Source organism: Tursiops truncatus, chromosome X, assembly GCF_011762595.2.
Source record: "Tursiops truncatus isolate mTurTru1 chromosome X, mTurTru1.mat.Y, whole genome shotgun sequence".
In the NCBI taxonomy this organism is placed as follows: Eukaryota; Metazoa; Chordata; class Mammalia; order Artiodactyla; family Delphinidae; genus Tursiops; species Tursiops truncatus.
Genome location: NC_047055.1, coordinates 23,271,804 through 23,297,246, shown reverse-complemented (window position 1 = coordinate 23,297,246; position 25,443 = coordinate 23,271,804).

Sequence of the window (25,443 nt, the reverse complement as noted above, 5' to 3'; positions counted from 1 at the left end):
ACACTGTACTAATCCTTAATTTTATCTTTCAGATTTTAACACAAAAATTCAATTTGGTATGAAATGCTATTGTTATAAAAGATATTTGCAGTTAAAGGTACTCTAAAAACTGGATTTCCTGAAAATGTGGGGAAAATTAACTATGTTTTTGATTTTTGAAAAGATCTGAAACATCAATACAAGCAGACTAATTTTACCACATGCCCAAGGAAAGATTTTGTTTTGGTTTGGTTTGGTTTTTTGCAGTACGCAGGTCTCTCACTGTTGTGGCCTCTCCCGTTGCGGAGCACAGGCTCCGGACGCGCAGGCTCAGTGGCCATGGCTCACGGGACCAGCCGCTCCGTGACATGTGGGATCTTCCCGGACTGGGGCATGAACTCGTGTCCCCTGCATCGGCAGACGGACTCTCAACCACTGTGCCACCAGGGAAGCCCCAAGAAAAGGTTTTAACTACTAAATTCCATTATATATTCAAGATCCAATTTTAAGAAGAGACAAAAAAAACCAATCCAGGCTTATAAAATATTAGGAGTTAATTGTGCACATTACAGAAAGGTGTTTCAACTTCACAAAATAGTAGTGTAGGATTTACATGTACTACTTACTGAATAAACACATTGTACTATTATTCTCTCTTTCAGTATTAAAACTTTTACATAAAGCAAGTCACACCAGTATCTAAACTTAGAATTAGCTGAAACCCAGACTAACTTCCTGCACCATGCAAGAAATATCATTTGAATGTTACTGACAGTGTTCATTTAACTTTAGCTTTAACACTTTTAGTGCAAGAGAGAATGTTTTGTTTTAGTTTGGTTTCAATTTCTTCATTCTAGTGAGCATCACATTATATGTGTTATATAATTCTGCAGCATTAAATAAACCAAGATTAGGTCCTTTGAGAAACACTAAAATATTTTTGCAACATTTTTGCTAGTGGTATTTCTATGGACAGCAACACCCTCTTTCATTTGGAAAGACCACATTTCTGTTTTACACAAAGACACACACACACACACACACACACACACACAAATACATATCCCAATAAACAAGTGTTTGAATAAAGACATAGAGACACAGAGATTTAATGAGAGTATTAGGTTTCACATGCTCATGGGTTAGGATCTACTACACCTACAACTCCGATACTTATAAGGCATGCATGTATCTATAAGATTAAATCAGTCTTCTCTGAAGACTGAGTAATTTATCAGCAAAAGTGATAGTAGCCAGGACTGTCCAATTTTTCTAAATCCCCTATTGGAACCACTAGGAGGCATGTCTGTTGGTAAATCTAAAGATCAACAATTGACTTGACCTTGTAAGCCAAGTAAGTAAAATTTTAATTTCAATGGGTCAGAAATTCTATACTGTAACTGATTGAGGACTTTAGTCAAACTTATTCCAGATGTTTCCTGGATAAAATGTTAGGCCAGACAGATTTCTATGCACAGAAAAAAAAATAGGATAGATGAAAAAATAATTTTCATTTTAGTAGGTTTCTCAGCAGTAGTTGCTCAGAAGAGACACACGTTTTATCTAATATAAAAGGGTCAATGCAGTAGAATATTGCACTTTATTGTATCTCTCCAAAATATGTGTATATTTTTAGGTACAAAAGACTACCTCTATTTGATTTTCCTCTAGAGGGTTTGATTTGGGAAGAATAATGATGAATATAAGCCATTTAACATTGTTTTTGGATTTCTATTTAGAAATGGAACAAGGTCAAGGTTGGTGCACATTCAGAATACAGCAATAGCAACCAACATTGAATCAAAATTACACTACTTGTCTGATTTTTTTCATCATTGTATCCTAATAATTTATAATGAGTGCATTTTCGCTGATGATTTGCTTAGCCAAATAACTTTAATCATATCAGTCTTTCCTCATTTTCTAAGTGTAGATATTTAAAAGCAGTAATATCAATTCTTTGTACTCTAGATGCTTATAGATCTTTGGATCAATGTTGAGGAGGCCTCAAAAATAATGGGCTGGGACTGTGAGTCTAAGAAGGGGTGGAATAAGAAATAGTAAACTATACGAATTCCATTTTATTCTAGCCAATATGTGTATGAAATTATAATTTGAGTATCTTTTATCTGTTAGTTTGCTATCAACTGTTTCTACTTGATCTCAGATTCAGTCACCTTTGTACCAATCATTTGTAAAATCCTTAGAGTTAGGAATGTAATCTATTGTGGTTGGGTGGAAAGGGGAGAAGAACCAACTTTTGTTTAGCATCAAATATGTTTCAAGCGTTTTACAAATATCTCATTTAACTTTCACAACATCCCAGGAAGTGGGGGCTAATCCTATTCCTAATTTACAGGTGAGGAAACTGGCTTAGAGAGATTAAGTCTCTTGCATAAATCCCAAAGTTAACAAGTGAAAGATCTGGAATTGCAAACTTTTCACCCTCACTACAGATTCCATGCTTTTTCATTTTACCTGAAGCTAACTGTCTGATATGGAGATAGAATTTAAAACTTTGACCTTGGAACTTCCCTGGCAGTCCAGTGGTTAAGACTTTGCCTTCCAATGCAGGGGGTGTGGGTTCCATCCCTGACTGAGGAGCTAAGATCCCACATACCTGGGGCCAAAAACCAAGACATAAAAAAGAATCAATATTGTAACAAATTCAATAAAGACTTTAAAAATGGTCCACATCAAAAAAGAATCTTTAAGAAAAAAATAACTTTGACCTTATTAATATCATATTCCTAATTTATTAGACCCTTGCTACTCAAAGTGTAGTCCAAATACCTGTTCACCTGGGAACTTGTTAGAAAAGTAAATTCTTGGGCCCACTCCAGACCTGCTGAAGTTAGAAACTTCATTTGAACAGTTTTAGCAGGCTATTTGTAAGCACATTAGAATTTGAGAAGTGCTATTTTATATAACTTGACTGGACAAATCATGCCCTGCTTCTTGGAAGTATGCAAATATAATAGTGAAGACTCCTTTTCAAGGCCTTTTAAAAATTTATAGCTTGTTTACTTGCTGTTTAAAATAGACAACGTAGGTAGCTGAAATAATTCTAACATTGTGCCTCTGTATAAAAATCACTTTAGGGGCTTCCCTGGTGGCACAGTGGTTGAGAGTCTGCCTGACAATGCAGGGGACACGGGTTCATGCCCCAGTCCGGGAAGATCCTACATGTCGCGGAGTGGCTGGTCCCGTGAGCCATGGCCACTGAGCCTGTGCGTCTGGAGCCTTGCTCCGCAACGGGAGAGGCCACAACAGTGAGAGGCGCGCGTACTGGAAAAAAAAAAAATCACTTTAACCATCCCTCCCCCACCTTTTAAAAAATTTTTTTTAATTTATTTATTTATTATTCCCTCTGTTTCTGAGGGAATTCTAAGAGTAGACATTGTTTAATTTGTAACAAATTAACCAGTGAACACATCTGGGCCTGGGACTCTCTGTTTTGGAAGGTTATTAATTATTGATTTGATTTTACTAATAGATACAGGTCTATTCAGATTTTCTGTTCCTTCTTGTGCCAGTTTTATCAAATTGTGTCTTTCAAGGAATTGGTCCATTTCATTCAGTTTATCAAATTTGTGCACCTAGAATTGTTTGTGGTATTCCTTTATTATCTTATTAATGTCCATAGATCTGTGGTAATGTATCCTCTTTCACTTCTGATATTTGCAATTTTTGTCTTCTCTCTTGTTTTATTAGTCAGCCTCTCTAGATGCTTATCAATTTTGAGCTTTTCAGAGAATGAACTTTTGGTTTCGTTGATTTTCACTTTCAAGCTATTTGTGGATTCAAACTGACTCTCCTATAGAAAGCATATGGTTAGGTTTTATTTTTTTAAATCCATTCTTCCTTTTGTGTGTATTTTAAATATATTTTCTTAGTGTGTACTAACAGAGTTACATTTAATATCTAAAATTTATGAAAGGTATAACATTCTAGTTTGAATTGATACCAACTAAGCTTCAGTAGCATTCAAAATACCTGCTCCTAGATAGGTCCACTTCTCCCCCTTTATAGGTCCACTTCTCCCCCTTTATGTTGTCATTGCATCAGTTACATCTTTATTGTTTGATCATTAACATAGATTTAAAATTAGTTTTATATATTTGTATTTTAAATCATGTAGGAAATAAAAACGGGACTTATGAACTATGAATACAATAATACTAACTCTTACCTATATAGTGACCTTTATTTCTTCATATGGTTATTTCTAAACTTAATTAATTAATTAATTTTAACATCTTTATTGGACTATAGTTGCTTTACAATGATGTGTTAGTTTCTGCATTCTAACAAAGTGAATCAGTTATACATATACATATGTTCCCATATCTCTTCCCTCTTGCGTTTCCCTCCCTCCCACCCTCCCTATCCCACCCCTCTAGGTGGTCACAAAGCACCGAGCTGATCTCCCTGTGCTATATGGCTGCTTCCCACGAGCTATCTATTTTACGTTTGGTAGTGTATATATGTCCATACCACTCTCTCACTTTGTCACAGCTTACCCTTCCCCCTCCCCATATCCTCAAGTCCATTCTCTAGTAGGTCTGTGTCTTTATTCCTGTCTTACACCTAGGTTCTTCATGAACTTTTTTTTTTCTTAGATTCCATATATATGTGTTAGCATACGGTATTTATTTTTCTCTTTCTGACTTACTTCACTCTGTATGACAGACTGTAGATCCATCCACCTCACTACAAATATCTCAAATTCGTTTCTTTTTATGGCTGAGTAATATTCCATTGTATATATATGCCACATCTTCTTTATCCATTCATCTGATGATGGACACTTAGGTTGCTTCCATGTCCTGCTATTGTAAATAGAGCTGCAATGAACATTTTGGTACATGACTCTTTTTGAATTATGGTTTTCTCAGGGTATATGCCCAGTAGTGGGGTTGCTGGGTCATATGGTAGCTCTATTTGTAGTTTCTTAAGGAACCTCCATACTGTTCTCCATAGTGGCTGTATCAATTTACATTTCCACCAACAGTGCAAGAGGGTTCCCTTTTCTCCACACCCTCTCCAGCATTTATTGTTTCTAGAGTTTTTGATGATGGCCATGCTGACCGGTGTGAGATGATATCTCACTGTAGTTTTGATTTGCATTTCTCTAATGATTAATGATGTTTAGCATTCTTTTATGTGTTTGTTGCCAATATGTATATCTTCTTGGGAGAAATGTCTATTTAGGTCTTCTGCCCATTTTTGCATTGGGTTGTTTGGTTTTTTGATATGGAGCTGCATGAGCTGCTTGTAAATCTTGGAGATTAATCCTTTGTCAGTTGATTCATTTGCACATATTTTCTCCCATTCTGAGGGTTGTCTTTTTGTCTTGTTTATGGTTTCCTTTGCTGTGCAAAAGCTTTGAAGTTTCATTAGGTTCCATTTGTTTATTTTTGTTTTTATTTCCATTTCTCTCCGAGGTGGGTCAGAAAGGACCTTGCTGAGATTAATGTCGTAGAGTGTTCTGCCTCTGTTTTCCTCTAAGAGGTTGATAGTGTCTGGCCTTACATTTAGGTTTTTAATACATTTTGAGTTTATTTTTGTGTGTGGTGTTAGGGAGTGTTCTAATTTCATACTTTTACATGTACCTGTCCAGTTTTCCCAGCACCACTTATTGAAGAGGCTGTCTTTTCTCCACTGTATATTCTCACCACCTTTATCAAAGATAAGGTGACCATATGTGCGTGGGTTTATCTCTGGGCTTTCTATCCTGTTCCATTGATGTATATTTCTGTTTTTGTGCCAGTACCATACTGTCTTGATTACTGTAGCTTTGTAGTATAGTGTGAAGTCAGGGAGCCTGATTCCTCCAGCTCCATTTTTCATTCTCAAGATTGCTTTGGCTATTCGGGGTCTTTTGCGTTTCCATACAAATTGTGAAATTTTTTGTTCTAGTTCTGTGAAAAATGCCAGTGGTAGTTTGATAGGGATTGCATTGAATCTGTAGATTGCTTTGGGTAGTATAGTCATTTTCACAATGTTGATTCTTCCAATCCAAGAACATGGTATATCTCTCCATCTATTTGTATCATCTTTACTTGCTTTCATCAGTGTCTTATAATTTTCTGCATACAGGTCTTTTGTCTCCTTAGGTAGGTTTATTCCTAGATATTTTATTCTTTTTTTTGCAGTGGTAAGTGGGAGTGTTTTCTTGATTTCACTTTCAGATATTTCATCATTAGTCTATAGGAATGCCAGAGATTTCTGTGCATTAATTTTATATCCTGCTACTTTACCAGATTCACTGATTAGCTCTAGTAGTTTTCTGGTAGCATGTTTGGGATTCTCTATGTAGAGTATCATGTCATCTGCAGTCAGTGACAGCTTTACTTCTTCTTTTCCGATTTGGATTCCTTTTATTTCCTTTTCTTCTCTGATTGCTGTGGCTAAAATTTCCAAAACTATGTTGAATAACAGTGGAGAGAGTGGGTAAACTTTTCTTGTTCCTGATCTTACTGGAAATGGTTTCAGTTTTTCACCATTGAGGACGATGTGGGCTGTGGGTTTGTCATATGTGGCCTTTATTATGTTGAGGAAAGTTCCCTCTATGCCTACTTTCTGGAGGGTTTTTATCATAAGTGGGTGTTGAATTTTTCGAAAGCTTTCTCTGCATCTATTGAGATGATCATATGGTTTTTCTCCTTCAGTTTGTTCATATGGTGTATCACATTGATTGATTTGCATACATTGAAGAGTCCTTGCATTCCTGGGATAAACCCCACTTGATCATGGTGTATGTTCCTTTTAATTTGCTGTTGGATTCTGTTTGCTAGTATTTTGTTGGGGATTTTTGCATCTATATTCATCAGTGATATTGGCCGGTAGTTTTCTTTCTTTGTGACATCTTTGTCTGCTTTTGGTGTCAGGGTGATGGTGGCCTCGTAGAATGAGTTTGGGAGTGTTCCTCCCTCAGCTATATTTTGGAAGAGTTTGAGAAGGATAGGTGTTACTCTTCTGTAAATGTTTGATAGACGTCGCCTGTGAAGCTCTCTGGTCCTGGGATTTTCTTTGTTGGAAGATTTTTAATCACAGTTTCAATTTCAGTGCTTGTGATTGGTCTGTTTATATTTTCTATTTCTTCCTAGTTCAGTCTCAGGAAGTTGTGCTTTTCTAAGAATTTGTCCATTTCTTCCAGGTTGTCCATTTTATTGGCATAGAGTTGCTTGTAGTAATCTCTCATGATCCTTTGTATTTCTGCAGTGTCAGTTGTTACTTCTCCTTTTTCATTTCTAATTCTATTGATTTCAGTCTTCTTCCTTTTTTTTCTTGATGAGTCTGGCTGGAGGCTTATCAACTTTGTTCATCTACTCGAAGAACCAGCTTTTACTTTTATTGATCTTTGCTATCATTTCCTTCATTTCTTTTTCATTTATTTCTGATCTTATCTTTATGATTTCTTTCCTTCTGCTAACTTTGGGGTTTTTTTGTTCTTCTTTCTCTAATTGCTTTAGGTGCAAGGTTAGGTTGTTTATTTGAGATGTTTCCAGTTTCTTAAGGTAGGATTGTATTGCTATAAACTTGCCTCTTAGAACTGCTTTTGCGGCATCCCATAGGTTTTGGATCATCATGTTTTCATTGTCATTTGTTTCAAGGTATTTTTTGATTTCCTGTTTGATTTCTTCAGTGATCTCTTGGTTATTCTGAAGTGTATTGTTTAGCCCCCATGTGTTTGTATTTTTTACAGATCTTTTCCTGTAATTGATACATAGTCTCATAGCGTTGGGGTTGGAAAAGATACTTGATATGATTTCAATTTTCTTAAATTGACCAAGTCTTGATTTGTGACCCAAGATCTGATCTATCCTGGAGAATTTTCCATGAGCACTTGAGTAAAATGTGTATTCTGTTGTTTTTGGATGGAATTGTCCTATAAATATCAATTAAGTCCATCTTGTTTAATGTATCATTTAAAGCTTGTGTTTCCTTATTTATTTTCATTTTGGATGATCTGTCCATTGGTGAAAGTGGGGTGTTAAAGTCCCCTACTGTGATTGTGTTACTGTCGATTTACCCTTTTATGGCTGCTAGTATTTGCCTTAAGTATTGAGGTGCTCCTATGTTGGGTGCATAAATATTTACAATTGTTATATCTTCTTCTTGGATCGATCCCTTGATCATTATGTAGTGTCCTTCTTTGTCTCTTCTAATAGTCTTTATTTTAAAGTCTATTTTGTCTGATATGAGAATTTCTATTCCTGTTTCCTTTTGGTTTCCATTTGCATGGAATATCATTTTCCATCCCGTCACTTTCAGTCTGTATGTGTTCCTAGGTCTGAAGTTGGTCTCTTGTAGACAGCATATATATGGGTCTTGTTTTTGTATCCATTCAGCCAGTCTGTGTCTTTTGGTGGGAGCATTTACTCCATTATATTTAAGATAATTATCGATATGTACGTTCCTATTCCCATTTTCTTAATTGTTTTGGGTTTGTTATTGTAGGTCTTTTCCTTCTCTTGTGTTTCTTGCCTAGAGAAGTTCCTTTAGCATTTGTTGTAAAGCTGGTTTGGTGGTGCTGAACTCTTTCAACTTTTACTTGTCTGTAAAGGTTTTAATTTCTCCATCAAATCTGAATGAGATCCTTGCTGGGTAGAGTCATCTTGGTTGTAGGTTTTTCTCCTTCATCACTTTAAATATGTCCTTCCAGTCCCTTCTGGCTTGCAGAGTTTCTGCTGAAAGATCATCTGTTAACCTTATGGAGATCCTCTTGTGTGTTATTTGTTGTTTTCCCCTTGCTGCTTTTAATATGTTTTCTTTGTATTTAATTTTTGATAGTTTGATGAATATGTGTCGTGGCGTGTTTCTCATTGGATTTTTCCTGTATGGGACTCTCTGTGCTTCCTGGACTTGATTAAGTATTTCCTTTCCCATATTAGGGAAGTTTTCAACTATAATCTCTGCAAATATTTTCTCCGTCCCTTTCTTTTGCTCTTCCTCTTCTGGGACCCCTATAATTCGAATGTTGGGGCATTTAATGTTGTCCCAGAGGTCTCTGATACTGTCCTGAATTCTTTTCATTATTTTTTCTTTATTCTGCTCTGCAGTAGTTATTTCCACTGTTTTGTCTTCTAGGTCACTTATCCGTTCTTCTGCCTCAGTTATTCTGCTATTGATCCCTTCTAGAGTATTTTTAATTTCATTTATTGTGTTGTTCATCATTGTTTGTTTTCTCTTTAGTTCTTCTAGGTCCTTGTTAAATGTTTCTTGCATTTTCTCTATTCTATTTCCAAGAATTTGGATCATCTTTACTCTCATTATTCTGAATTCTTTTTCGGGTAGACTGCCTATTTCCTCTTCATTTGTTAAGTCTGGTGGGTTTTTACCTTGCTCCTTTATGTGCTGTGTGTTTTTCTGTCTTCTCATTTTGCTTATCTTACTGAGTTTGGGGTCTCCTTTTTGCAGGCTGCATGTTCGTAGTTCCCGTTGTTTTTGGTGTCTGTCCCCAGTGGCTAAAGTTGGTTCAGTGGGCTGTGTAGGCTTCCTGGTGGAGGGGACTAGTGCCTGTGTTCTGGTGGATGAGGCTGGATCTTGTCTTTCTGGTGGGCAGGTCCCCGTCTGGTGGTGTGTTTTGGGGTGTCTGTGGCCTTATTATGCTTTTAGGCAGCCTCTCTGCTAATGGGTGGGGTTGTTTTCCTGTCTTGCTAGTTGTTTGGCATAGGGTGTCCAGCACTGTAACTTGCTGGTCATTGAGTGAATCCGGGTCTTGGTGTTGAGATGGTGATCTCTGGGAGATTTTTGCTGTTTGATATTACGTGGAGCTGGGAGGTCTCTTGTGGACCAGTGTCCTGAAGTTGGCTCTCCCACCTCAGAGGCACCGCACTGACTCCTGGCTGGAGCACCAAGAGCCTTTCATCCGCACGGCTCAGAATAAAAGTGAGGAAAATTAGAAAGAAAGAAAGAAAGATGATAAAGTGAAATAAAGTAAGATAAAATTAAATAAAGTTATTAAAATAAAAAATAATTTTTAAGAATAAATTTTTTTTAAAAAGTCAAAAACAACAAGAAAAACAACGAATGGACACAACTCTAGGACAAATGGTGAAAGCAAAGCTATACAGACAAAATCTCACACAGAGGCATACACATACAGACTCACAAAAAGAGGAAAAGGGGGAAAAATGGTATATCTTGCTTTCATAGTCCACCTCCTCTATTTGGGATGATTCGTTGTCTATTCATATATTCCACATATGCAGGGTACATCAAGTTGATTGTAGAGATTTAATCTGCCACTCCTGAGGCTGCTGGGAGAAATTTCCCTTTCTCTTCTTCGTTCACACAGCTCCCAGGGGTTCAGCTTTGGATTTGGCCCCTCCTCTGCGTGTAGGTCGCCTGAGTGCGTCTGTTCTTCACTCTCACAGGACGGGGTTAAAAGAGCAGTTGATTGGGGAGCTCTGGCTCACTCAGGCTGCGGGGAGGGAGGGACACAGAGTGTGGGGCGAGCCTGCGGCGGTAGAGGGCAGTGTGACGTTGCATCGGCCTGAGGCACGCCATGCGTTCTCCCGGGGAAGTTGTCCCTGTATCACGGGACCCTGGCAGTGGCGGGCTGTACAGGGCTGCTCCTTTAATTGGCATTGTTAATCCCCTCTCCTCGCACACCAGGAAACAAAGAGGGAAGAAAAAGTCTCTTTCCTCTTTGGCAGGTTCATACTTTTTCCCTGACTCCCTCCCGGCTAGCCGTGGTGCACTAACCCCTTTAGGCTGTGTTCATGCTGTCAGTCCTCTCCCTGGGATCTGACAGAAGCCCAAGCCTCAGCTCCCAGCCCCCGCCCGCCCCTGCGGGTGAGCAGACAAGCCTCTCGGGCTGGTGAGTGCTGTTCCGCACCGATCCTCTGTGCGGGAATCTCTCCGCTTTGCCCTCTGCACCCCTGTTGCTGAGCTCTCCTCCACGGCTCCAAAGCTCCCCACCTCTGCCACCCACAGTCTCTGCCCGCAAAGGGGCTTCCTAGTTTGTGGAAACCTTTCCTCCTTCACAGCTCCCTCCCAGTGGTGCAGATCCAGTCCCTATTCTTTTGTCTCTGTTTTTTCTTTTTATCTTTTGCCCTACCCAGGTACGTGGGGAGTTTCTTGCCTTTTGGGAGGTCTGAGGTCTTCTGCTAGCATTCATTAGGTGTTCTGTAGGAGTTGTTCCACGTGTAGATGTATTTTTGATGTATGTTTTTGGAGAAAGGTGATCTCCGAGTCTTATTCATCCGTCATCTTCCTTTTTCCTCCCTTCATATGGTTTTGAGTTACTGTCTAGTTTCCTTTTATTTTAACCTGATGTATTTACTTAGCATTTCTTGTAGGGTAAGTTTACTAGTGTTAAACTCTCTCAGCTTTTCTTCATCTGGGAATGTATTAATTCCTCCTTCATTTTTCAAGGATTGCTTTGCCAGATATTGTATTCTTGATTGACAGGTTTTTTTTCTTTCAGTACTTTAAAAATGTCATCCCACTGCATCTGTCCTCTGTGAATTCTGTTGCAAGATCCGATGTTAATTTTATTAAGGATCCCTTGTACATGACAAGTCACTGGATAATTTCAATTCACATATCTTCAAGTTCACTGATTCTTTCTTCTGCCTGCTCAAATATGCTTTTGAAAGCTTCTACTGAAGTTTCATTTCAATTAATGTACTTTTCATGTCCAGAATTTGTTTGGTTACTTTGTAATTTACATCTCTTTTTTGATATTCTCTACTTGTTTATGCATTGTTCTCGTGATATCCTTTAATTCTTTATTTATATTTTCCTTTAGCTATTTGATTGTGTTTGAACAGGTAATTTAAAGTCCTTTTCTACTAAGTCCAATGTGTCTATCTCCTTGGGATAGTTTCTCTTTGAATGGACCATCATTTGTTGGTTCTTTACATACTTTGAATGTTTGGTTGAAAATCACACATTTTGAATTTTATGATTTGATAACTGTGAAATAAGATTCTTCCTTAGTCTTTAATTTTGTTGCTGTAGCTGTTTGTTTAGTGAAGTTTTAAAATCATTTTTGTAATGCCTGTATTATTTGTCATGTGTAGTCTTTGTTAATTTAGTTTGTGTTCACTTTGTGTTTTGACAGAGATTTACTTTAATGCCCATAGCCAAATAAAGGGAGAAAGAGGGGAAAAATTTTTTCAAAATTTCCTAGTCTTTGCAGATTGGTTTTGTGTTAGAGCATTCTTTCGATGTCTAGCTAGATGTTGAAAGAATGCTCTAGCATGGTTATTTACAGTTCCATCTTAGTTCTCACTTCTTGCTTGTACTGAGCCTAATAATCAGTCATAGTTGAAATCTTAGGATCTTCAGGTCTTTTCTGAGTATGCATCCTAACCTGGGCATGCACATGGCTTTCCAAATTTCCTGGTGTATTAGGTATGTCTTCAGTGTTCTAATATTCTAAAGAATCTCTCTCCCTAGCCTTTCTTCCCTGGTTTTTGGTGTATTTATTGTTTGCCTCAGCTGTAATCTGTTGCCTCAGGTGGCAGTGGATTATTCATTTGCCTTTTGCTAATTTGAGGGATGCTCTCTGGGTGCCCACTTTTTTGCCTTGAGAAACTTCTAAGTTAAGTAAAATAAATCAAGCCTTTCAGGTAGTCCTCAGACAGGTTAGAAAACACAAGTACCATGATTAGCAAATAAAATATGCTCTGCTCCCTCTGGAATCAAGGACCAGGGTCCCATCCTGGAGACCTGGGCAGCTGTCTTAAGACTATTCCTATGCAGGAGAGGAGACTGGGTAGGAGCAAGTAAAATATCACAAAACTTTCCTACCCTTTTTAAGTTGGCTTTTCCTTGATTCCTCATTTGCTTATTTATTGTAAACCTTTGACAGCTTTCCAGAGTTCTAACAAAGTTGATTCTGTTTTACTTGGTTTTCCAGTGTTTTTGTGGAGACAAGGACTCTTGGAGCTACCTATTCTGCCATGTTTGCTGACAACACTCTCAAGATGTTTCTTTATTTTTCAGAAGTTTAACTATGATGGGTCTCTGCATGGCTTTGTTTCAGTGTATTCTATTTGGAGTTCACTCAGCTTCTCGAATCTGTAGGTTTTTATCTTTTTGCTGAATTTGGGAGGTTTTCTGCCATTGTTTCTTTAAATACTCTTTCAGTCCCACTTTGTTTCTCCTCTCATTCTGATGAAATGTTAAATCTTTTCTTTCTTTTTTTTTTTTTACTGTTGTGAAGATCATTGTTTTGCTCATTTTTTTCAGTCTGTTTTTATTCTCTGTCGTTTAGGTTGAATAAATTCTACTGATCCATCTTCAAGTTCACTGTTCACTGATTGTATTTTCTGTCATCTCTAGTCTACTATTGAGTAAAGTTTTTAAAATTTTGGTTATTGTGTTTCTTAGTTCTATAATTTGTAATTGGATTTTTTTTTTTACAACTTCTGTTTCTTTGCTGGAATTATCTATTTTTATTTTGTTTTAAGAGAATTTGTAATTAATTGTTGAGGCATTTTTATGACTGCTGCTTTAAAATGCTTTTCAGATAATTCTAACATGTGATTCATTTCAGTGTTATCATCAGTTAGTTGGTTTTTTCATTCGTATTAAGATTTTCTTGGTTCTTGGCATAATGAGTGATTTTTAATTGTATCCTGGACATTCTGATTCTTATATTAGTGTTTTGATCCTATTTAAAACTTGTTTTAGCAGGTACTGACCCTGTTTAGGTTTAATTGGTAGATTCTGTCCACTTTTGTGGACCTTAGTTCCAATAATAATTTAGTTTTCTGAACTCTTGCAATGTTATCTGGTCTGCATCATTCATCCAAAGCCACCGGGACTGCCACTCAATCCCTGATACTCTGCTATTTATCCATTATCAGGATAAATAAAAACTTAATTTTCCATGTTGCCAAAATGGAAAGAGACTGTTTTCCCCTCACCCTTTTTTCTTTCCTTACAGCCTTTCTATGAGAAACCTAGTGGTTGTGAATATGGATGTGCATTTTTTTTTAATAAATTTATTTATTTATTTATTATTTTTGGCTGAGTTGGGTCTTCATTTCTGTGCATGGGCTTTCTCTAGTTGCGGTGAGCGGGGGCCACTCTTCATCGCAGTTCACGAGCCTCTCACTATCGCAGCCTCTCTTGTTGCGGAGCACAGGCTCCAGACGCGCAGGCTCAGTAGTTGTGGCTTATGGGCCCAGTTGCTCCGCGGCATGTGGGATCTTCCCAGACCAGGGCTCGAACCCATGTCCCCTGCATTGGCAGGGTGATTCTCAACTACTGTGCCACCAGGGAAGCCCTGGATGTGCATTGTTAAAAGAGGCTCAGTAACCCTATTGCCAGGTTTACAACCTAGGGCTGTTTTTTAGTGTCTGGAAGTCATCTCTTTGCAATGTAAACATTTACAAAGATAACACCTCTAGCTCCCTGTTGCGGTGGGAGTTTAAGCTAGGCACCTTGCTCTGAGCTGTAACCATCTGCTTGTCAGAGAGATAAGAAATTTTAATATACCTTTGGAGAAATGCAATTAACTAAAACGAATGGTTACCTTAATTCCCAAGTAAACTTAGAATGAGTGTTATGAAAGAATTTGTAGCAAAGGATGCTGTTAGGTCCTGTTAGAGAGACTTGAGAACATATGTACATAAGGGGTTCTGACTGTCTGGCTGTATAAATAGGGTGGGAATTTCCTTGGCTTACTTATGAGGCATTGTAATCTGAATATGCTTATTCAATAATAAAACTTTCTGTCTTTTCTACATTTTGAGGAAAACATTCTCTAGGTTGGCAGGATTGTTATTTCTTCAAAACTATATACCCATGACCTGGCTATGATTCTATGCATATTAAAATGACACATTTGCCAGAATTCAGCCAGGGAAAGTGCTTTTCATCTCCAGGTGTTTAATTAGTTGGCATTCCAAACCCATTGAATCCTCCTGAGTGATCTCCTCCCTAAAGTACAGTGTTCCAAGTTCCATCTACTGTGTTATCCTGGGCTTCTGCCAGTGTGAAATGGAAATACCCTGTACCAGCAAAATAACAATGCACATCTGAAAGGAGGAAATGTAAAACAAAAATGGTATTGGCTAGAGGAAATATATTTTTGTACTCTTACTCACACTAGATCAAAGTAACAAAATGTGCTCTACTCTTCTAGTTTTATTTTATTTGTTCCACATTGAACTAGTTTTAGTGTACTCTCAGTAGTACTTTTAACTTTTGACTCTTAGTCATGATTGAATGCAGGTGATACTTGAGAATCTGTGACCTCCTGTAAGAATTGGAGTTTTTGTAAAATTTTGCATAGGTTTTGTATTATGCAAGTTGATGGTTATGCCATGTTTCTACATCAGAATTCCTAGAAAAATCACTTTGAATTTTTGATATAGAAATTAATGGAAAACGAATTATTATATAAAATTTAGATTTTTCAAATTAAGAAAATGTACAATTTGCCCTAACAATTTTATGGAGAAATATCCTCTTTTTGTTTTAATAACTAAAGATAACTAAAGATAAAATATGCTCATACTCTTCTCCCCTTTATTAACAACAAATTAGACTGTTAAAAAATAAAATATTTAAAATGAATTAAAAATTTTATTAGCACCATTCAAATTTCTTTGCCAGTCATTTTCATGTTATAGTTATATCTAGTCTAGTTGTAGAGTTGTCTATTTAAATATTTTCTAATTTTATTGATTATATACTCTTGTGGAAAGGTGGTAGAATGTGTATAGGTACCAAGAATCTCCTCCCTGAATTCCCTGTAAAATTGATGTGAAAAAAAGTTCTATGTAGTCCATTGGGTTGAAAAAGTTAGAAACTTATTTCTGATCCTGGCAGAAATTGATACAGTCTTTTTTTTCTGATAGATTGGATACCAATACATTTATTTTCTGGAGCCTACATAGTCATTTCTTTGAGCTCCTAAAGTAACTCAGGTTTCTTTTTTCTTTTCTTTTCTTTTCTTTTGTCTCTCTGCTTTAAGTGAATGTCTGTCAAACCATTAGCTGACCACAAGCTAAAGGAACCAAGACTTCATAGACCAAACACAACAAAAATATAATCTTTAAAATTTAGGAAGTAATTAAACAAAAACCACAACCTACAGCAAGCAACAATAAACCCTGAGGACAGGAAATATTCTGATTTCCAGAGGTACCAACTCATAATATTTATTTTTTATATTTATGAACTACCAATTTATTAAAGAATACAATCTGAGGGAAGGAGTGAGGAAAAAGAGCAGTGAGGCAAATAAGGAAGATATGCCAATATGAGGGCATGTTACTAAGGTGTCCACTGCTTGGAATTAAGTGAACTCATGTCCACAGAGAGTCTGTTACTGCAGTGGCAACTGGAGTGGAACAAGTGGTCAGGGGTCTCCAAAACTGATGAGGCTGAGAGACTCTGAGGTGGCACAAAATAAGTATCTAACAGTGTAACATTTGCATCATTAAAGTCCACCAAATGCTAATATTTAAAACTTCAGTTTTCAACAAAAGTTGTTAGGCATGCAAAAAAACAAAATACTGTGAACCATTCAAAGGAAAATAAGACATTAATAAAAACTTTCCCTGAGGAAGTAGACGTTTGACTTACCAGACAAAGACTTTAAATCAACTGCCTTAAATATACTCAAATAGCTAAAGGAAACCATGCACAAAGAAATAAACAAAACCAGAACGTTTCAACAAATAGAGCACATCAATAAAGAGATCAAAATTATATAAAAAAGAATCAAATAGAAATTCTGGAGATTAAAAGTACAATAAGTGAAATGAAAATTTTATTAGAGGGTTTCAACGGCAGTTTTGAGCAGCAGAAAAAAGAAGTAGCAAATTTGAATATAGGTGAACTGAAATCACCCTATGTTATGAGCACAAAAATAAAAAAGAATGAAGATAAATGAACAGTCTATGAGATATGTGGGATACCATTAAGTATACCAATTTATGCATAATGAGAGTCCCAAAGGAAAGGAGAAAAACAGCCCACAACTTAAATTTGATGAGACACGAATCTCCACATCCAACAAACTGAATGAATTCCAAGTATTGTAAATGCAAAATGATGCACACGGAGACATATTAATCTCAAACATTGAAAGCCAAATCAAAGAGAAAATCTTGAAAGGAGGAACAAAGAAGTCATTTGTCAGATACAAGGGAGACTCAATAAGATTGTCAGCTAATCTCTCATCAGAAATCATGAAGTCCAGACTGCAGCAACATAACATGTTTAAAGTGCTAAAAGAAAAAAAATACAACCAAGAATTCCATATTGGGGAAAACCACCCTTCAAAAATTAAGGGGGAGTATTCAATAGTTAAGACATTCTTGGATAAACAGAAGTGGAGAGTTTGCCATAGAATGGTTGTACAAGAAATGCTGAAGGAAGTCTTTCAGGCTTAAATGAAAGGACACAAGACAGTAACTCAAAGAAATACAAAGAAATAAAGAACATCGGTAAATATAAAGCAGGTATTATTGTAATTCTGGTTTGCAGCTTTTCCTTTTGTCTAATGTGATTTAAAAGATAAGATCATAAAAGTATAAATAGAAATCTATGCTAATGGGCGCACAATGTAGAAAGATGTAATTTATGACAACAGCATGAGGGGCAGTATGAGATAGGAGTAGAATTTTTGTATACTCGTGAAGTTAAGTTGGTATTAATTCAACATTTTTTATCTTTTAAGATATTAGTTGAAATCCTAGGGTATCTACTAGGAAAATAACTAGAAATATGCAAAAAATAAAATGAGAAGGGGATCAAAACAGTACAATGCAAGAAAAATCAATTAAACACAAAATAAGGTAGTAACAGAAGATTTGAGGAACCAAAAATATATGACATATAGAAAATAAATAGCAAAATGGCAAAAATAACTCCTTCCTCATCAGTAATTAATTTAAATATAAATTGATTGAATTTCAAATTAAAAGGTATTGATTAGCAGGATGAATTTTTAAAAATCACCCATCTATATGTTGTCTACCGTACACTTGCTTTAGATCTAAAGCAAATAGCTTGAAAGTGAAAGGATGGAAAAATATATCCCATGCAAATAGTAACCAAAAGAGAGTTGGTGGTGTTCATTCTAATATAAGACAAAATAGACTCTAAGTAAAAATTATTAAAAGAGACAAAGAAGGATAGCATATATCGACAGAAGGGTCAATTTATCAACAATATGAACATTTATAGGCATATACACACCAAAGAGCAGAATTCCAAATTATATGAAGCAAACACTGATAGAATTGAATAGAGAAACACTTCTAGAATAATAGATGGAAGTTTCAATTCCCCACTTTTAATAATGTAACAATCAGACAGAAGATCAGTAAGTAAAGGACTTAAACAGCAGTATAAACCAAGTAGACCTAATAGGCATATAGAGAAGACTCCACCCCAAATGAGTAGGATATACATTCCTCTCAAATACATATGGAATATTCTGAAGGATAGAAGACGTGTTCAGTCACAAAATAAGTCTCAATAAATTTTTAAAAATTGAAATCATACTAATTATTTTCTCTGATTACAGTGGAATGAGACTAGAAATTAATACCAGAAAGAAAACTGGAAAAATCACAAATAAGTGGAAATTAAACAACACAATCTTAAACAACCAATGGATCAAAGAAGAAATCACAAGGGAAATTAATAATTAGAGACAATTGAAAATGAAAGCACAAAATATCAAAACTTACAGAACATAGCAGAAGCAGTGCTCAGAGGGAAATTTATTGCTGTAAACATCTACATTTACAAAGAAGAAAAATCTAAAATTAATAACCTAACTTTACATCTTGAGGTACTAGAAAAATAAGAGTAAACTAAATCTAAGGCTAGCCGTAGGAAGGAGATAATCAAGACTCACATGGAGATAAACAAAATAGAGAATTTAAAAAATAGAGAAAATTAACCAAACCAAAAGTTGGGTCTTTGAAATGGTCAGCAGAATTGACAAACCTTTAGCTAAAATTGCTCTGAAAAAAGAGAAGACACAACTAAAATCAGAAGTGAAAGTGGGGAGATTACTACCAATGTTACTGAAATAAAAAATATATGAGAATACTGTGAAAAATTGTACACCAACAAATCAGATAAACATTTAAAAAATTAGCACTAATTTTCTCAGACATTTCCTCAAAATGAAGAAGGAACACTTAACAACACATTCAATGAGGCAAGCATTACCCTGATACCAAAACCAAAGTCTTCATGTTACTGTATGCTAACACATATCTATGGAATCTAAAAAACAAACCAAAAAAATGGTCAAGAAGAACCTAGGGGCAAGACGGGAGTAAAGACACAGACCTACTAGAGAATGGACTTGAGGACACGGGGAGGGGGAAGCGTAAGCTGAGATAAAGTAAGAGAGTTGTAGTGTATATATGGACATATATACACTACCAAATGTAAAATAGATAGCTAGTGGGAAGCAGTCGCATAGCACAGGGAGATCAGCTCGGTGCTTTGTGACCAGCTAGAAAGGTGGGATAGGGAGGGTGGGAGGGAGGGAGACGCAAGAGGGAAGAGATATGGGGATATATGTATATGTATAACTGATTCACTTTGTTATAAAGCAGAAACTAACACACCATTGTAAAGCAATTATACTCCAATAAAAATGTTAAAAAAAAAAAGAAATCTAAAGACCAGTATTCTTTTTGAATACTGATATAAGAATTCTTAACAAATACTAGCATATTTTCATAACCAAATACAGTAGCATATTAAAATTCTAAAAGTTAAGACTCTACACAATGACCAAGTGAGATTTATCTCAGGAATGCAAGTATGTGTCAACATAAGAAAATCAATCAGTGTAATCTATGTATACAATGAAGGAAAGCAACCACATGATCATCTCAACTGATGACAAAAAGGAAAACTCCGCTATTTGGTAACATTCAAAATTATTTCATGACAGAAACATTCACCAAACTAGGAATAGAAGAAAACTCAACATGATAAAATGCATGTATGATAAACCCACAGCTAACATAATATTCAATGGTGAAAGAAGCTTTTCCCCTTAGATCTTGAACAAGACAAGGCTGCCAAATGTTATCACTTCTATTCAACAAGTTATAGCCAAAGCATTCAGATAAGAACAAGAAATTAAAAGCATCCAAATAGTAAAGAAAAATTAAAACTATCGTTATCACTGTTAACCAATGACATGATCATATATAATTTTAAACAATTCATAAAAAAGCTATTAGAGCTAATAAATTCAATAAAGTCACAAGGTACAAAATCAAAACACAACAATCAGTGGTAGTTTTACACACTACCAGTAACCAATACAAAATTGAAATTAATACAATTCCATTGAGCCTTGTCTCAAAAAGAATAAAATACATAGAAATACATTTAACCAAGGAAGTGAAAGACTATACACTGAAAACTATAAAAAAGTGCTGAATAAATTAAGGAAGACCTAAATAAAAGAAAAAAATCCATGTTCATGGATCAGTAGACAATATTGTAAAGGTTGCAATATTCCCTAAAGCCATCTACAGATTCAGTGCAAAACTTTCAAAGTCCCAAGTGCCTTTTTGGAAAACATGGAAAAGCTGTTTCTCAAATTCATACGTATTTTCAAGGGGCAGTGACTAGCCAAAGCAATCTTGAAAAAAAAGAGCAAAGTTGATGAACTCACACTTCTGATTTCAAAACTATGACAATGCTACAGTAATCAGAACAGTTTGGTATTGGTATATAAATACACATATACACCAGTGGAATAGAATTGATAGTCTAGAAATAAGCCATTACATCTATGGCCAACTGAGTTGTGATTGCCAAGACTGTTCAATGAGGGAAGAACAATCTCTCACAATAAATGGTGCTGTAAGAACTGCTTATCCACATGTAAAAAAATCAAGTTGGACTCCTACCTCATACCACATACAATATTACCTCAAGGTAGAGCAAAGATTTAAATGTAAGTGCTAAACCTGTAAAACTCTTAGAAGGAAACTTTGGGTTAAATATTTATGACCTTTTACTTGGCAATTAAATTTTAGATATGATGCCAAAAACATAAGCAACAAAAAAAAAATATAGAAATTGGACTTCATCAAAATGAAAAGATTTGCACATCAAATGACACTACCATGAAAGTGAAAAGACAACTTAAAGAACAGGAGAAAATATTTTAAAATGATATATCTGATAAGTTCTGGTACACAGAATATATAAAGGACTATTATAACTCAACAATAAAGAGCGAAATAACCAATTAAAAATTGGCAGAGTATCTGAATAAAATATTTGTCCAAAAAGGACATACAAATAACCAGCAAGTACATGACAAATTGCTCAGCATCATTATTCATTAGAGTAATTCACATAATATAATAGTAAAATGGTTAATTTATATTATGTGAATTTTACATTAATAAAAAGTATGGGGATAATAATACCTTCACTGACATGTGGTGTGGAAAAATACATATATTTCATATAGACATACATACACATATATTTTAATCAATACATAATTTCAATTCTGAAATGAAGATACTACATAGAAAAGAATGGTAGATGTGACTATTTTCCTGAGCATTAATCAAATAATTTTTGTGTTTCTGAAAGTTTTGTGTTTTTGAATAATCAAGAGTGAAGCATTTAAAGAAATGTAAAAATGACAAGTCATTTGAAAAAAACTATAGAAGAAAGGGTATACAGAATAAATAGCCTAAGAGATCATTTATGACTTTCTATGACAACCAAAATGAACAAACAATGAAAAGACTAAATCAAAATAGGATCCACAAACAAAAGTACCAAATGCAAATAGTCAACCACTGGTTATTATGGAAGGGCATGAACCTGAAATCTGAGCTCTAAATTGGAAAAGCTCTAGATCAAGAATTCAAAACTTAAACACAGCAAATGCTGTTTAGGTGAAAGTGATTCACTTTACCAATTGTCTGAGTTACCAACTCTTTTATAAGAGCTGCTTACAGGAAATACACCTCAAGGAAATAACTACATGTCAGTATGTGTAGGATAACAACCAATCCAAGAGATGTGCATCAGATAGGCACCAAGGGTCATTCACTGCCTGCATTAGACACAGATAACTAATTGTTTTCTCTTCAGAATTTTATATCCTAAATAAATAAAGTATACTAACATTTTATTTAGTATTAAAAACCTCTAGAATAATTTATGTTAACATTGTGTGTGCATGGTATTCTAACACAAATCCAATGAATTCCCAAGGGATTAAAGTTAAATAACTTTCAATAACTAGATAAAAGTAAATAAAATTGAATATTAGAGCATTGGAAGGGCAATATCTTAAAAGCAATAGAATAAATTGCAATGAGAATAACTGGTAAATTATTCTTAAGATCTGTTGTATGTCCTTAAACTCTAATATAAAAGTAAACAATGCAACCATTTGTCACAAATATGACATGTCCACTTAATATAATTAATATAAAAGGCTCTAATATAAAATGACACATAACAAATAAATTACAAAATAGGAAATATGACCACAAAAAGGGAAATGGAAAAATATTCAATATCAGTAATAATCAAATAAGTTTGAATAAAGCAGCTTATTCCTCCTGACATATTCACTTGAATGCCTAATAGGAATATTAAACAACGTATTCAAAACAAACTGACTTCCCTGGCACAAAACCACCCTTACCTCAGACTTGCCAGTTTCAGTAAATGGCACCATCAGTCATCACTTGTGCATGTCAAAAATCCAATGAGTCCTCTCTTTCCATCATAACCGCATTTGATCCATCAGGAAGTCCTATAAGTTTACCTTCAAAATATTTATCCAAACTGACCACTTCTAACCACCTCAACTTTATCACTCTAATTCATGATCATCTCTCACCAAAACTCCTTACTCTGGTCTACAGGGCCTGTCTACCTTCCCAATTTATCTCATACCACTCTTTCCATGTCTCACTAACTCCCTACCACACCAGCCTTCTTGTTTCTTGAACAGCTAGCTCATTTCCACTTTAGTCATTTTCACTTACAGATTCTTCTGTCTGGAAGATTCTTTCCCCATTTGACAATATAGCTTATTCTCTCAACTTTCTGCTCAAATGTTACTTCTTAAGACTGATCTTTCCTGATCACCCTATTCAAAATAACTCCTTATATCCCCACCCATTAATTTTCTATAACATTACCCAGCTTTAGTTTCTTCATAGCACTTGAGTATATAGTATTGTGTTATAATATTATTGTTTTATATTGTATGTTTGTCTATTACCTATCTCTCCCACTAGAACGTAAGCTCCATTAAAATAGAATCTTAGTCATGTGGCCCAGCAGCTAGAAGAGCTTCTGTGACATAATTGGTGCTCAATAAATATTTGTTTAATGAATGAATATTAATGTTACCATTTGTTGGGTGTATTTTAAAAATTCTGCCACATCATTGGTGACTTTGCCAATTGGTTGTACTCTCTTATAAAGCAATTTGGAAATGTGTTATTTGGAGATGGTAGCAAATATTTAACAATCACTGAAAACTGTGTTGGATACTATACTAGGTGTATTACCCATACTTCTCATCGGTTCACTTATCAAACCAGTAATCCTACTAACTGGAGTTGATCCTGGGGAAAATATTAAAATTATCAAAAAAATTATATGTAAAAAGGCCTTTATTTTATTATTATTTATTATAGTAAATATTGACTGAATTAACAAACCAAGAACAATGGACTAGTTGAGTAGCTGCAGGGGCATATACCTAATGTGATAACGTGCCATTAAAGGATGCCGTTAAAGGTGATGATTCTAGGCAGGTTAAACATGGAAAAATTCTTAGGTTATAATGCTAAGTAAGTAAGCATGGTATAAAATTGCACCCATATGTTTAATGTAGTGGAGGGAAAACATTTAGGAAAAACCTGTAAGAAGTGCATGTTATCAAAATAGTAGTAACTAGCTGTATTAGGATCATAGAATTTTATGATGGTTTTCTGCGTTAAATTGTGTATGTGATTTTGTTATTTTAATTTTAACTAATTTTTATTTTTACCAAAGTGTTACATGCAGGGAGTTAAAGACAAATGATACAGTAAGTTTTGTAAGAAAACCTGGAACCTGTACTTCTGTTTCAGTTATGCCTTCTATACTCTTATGGGATTAACTTTTACACTTATAAATCATATACTTTTTCTTATATTTCTCAATTTCTCAATTACAGACATTATATATCTATTTAAGATGATGAAGCCTTAGTAATCTTAAATTATTTCACCCTCCTCTTCCCCCACTTTACTTCCACCCATCCTTCTAATACATCACCACTTTTTGTTGTCATCATTAAATGTTTACATTGTTATGATTATTTAAATATGATCCACTGCTGAGCCAAATAGTGTATACTGATTTACCTTCCTTTTGAACAACTTTAGGTATGTCCTTAAAGGTAAACATTGTGTTATTTTCTCCATTTTCTAAACTGTCTGCATACCTACCTACCAAAATGCTTCAACAGAAATTTTAAGTCCTTGTCACACCTAAAGAATGATCAATTTCATCAGTTAATTTATCAATTCCGTTTTCTTCCTGAACACTTCCCTCCTGGAGTCCTCTGTCCTTCTGTTTCAGTATGGACTGTTGGTTTTCTCAGACTCCTGAATAGCTTGTCCCTTCATAGTTGAGCTGAGAATCATCTTTATTGCCCTAGAGGAACTATGCAATTTGTGGCTGCCCAATATCTTTTGAAAATCCCCTTCCCATGTTAGTAGTTTCCTAAAGTTGCCTTTCGCATGTAGAAATTTAAACAAATTTCAGTATCCCTTTTTTACCAGAGTGTAGTCATATGACTAGCTTCTACCAAGCAGGTGTGCCTGAGTGATATATGGAATGTGGAAATAAAGAAAGATCTGAGGTTGTGTGGCTCTCTCAGCAAGCAGGGACATTTTGAACATGAGCATATTGCTTATTTGGCAGCATGGGCCAACCTAACGGAGATAAATTGTGAGAAACTATTATTTCCATCCGTTTGCCACCAAGATATTTCCCCTGGTAAATATCTCATTCTTTAAGGGACTCCTTCTCTCTATTAAATGATGCTCCTACTGCATCCTGTCACACTCATATTTACATGTTTGTCCTCATTCAAAGTACAGAGGTCACTTCTGTTCCCTCCTTTCCTGTTTTGAAATATATATTCTTTTTTGGCAAGTATTTCCAGGTCTCCAAAGGGAAAAATCATTCAGAAGGGCTACCCTTTGTTGACTGAAAAAGGAAGAGTCCCACAGTCTTGATAGGGTGTTTTCGTTTCATGTCTCACACGTTTCTCTTAATGTATGACCTGCTTCAGAAATATTATTTCAGTTTACAGTTACCCTTCAACTATGCCTACACTGCCTTCTCTGTGCTTTGCATTGCTTTTCTCACAAAATATTCAACTTCTTTCTGTCAGTTATTTCCAAGGAATTGTTGTCCAAGTCAGGAATTTAGGAAATCTTGTGTTAA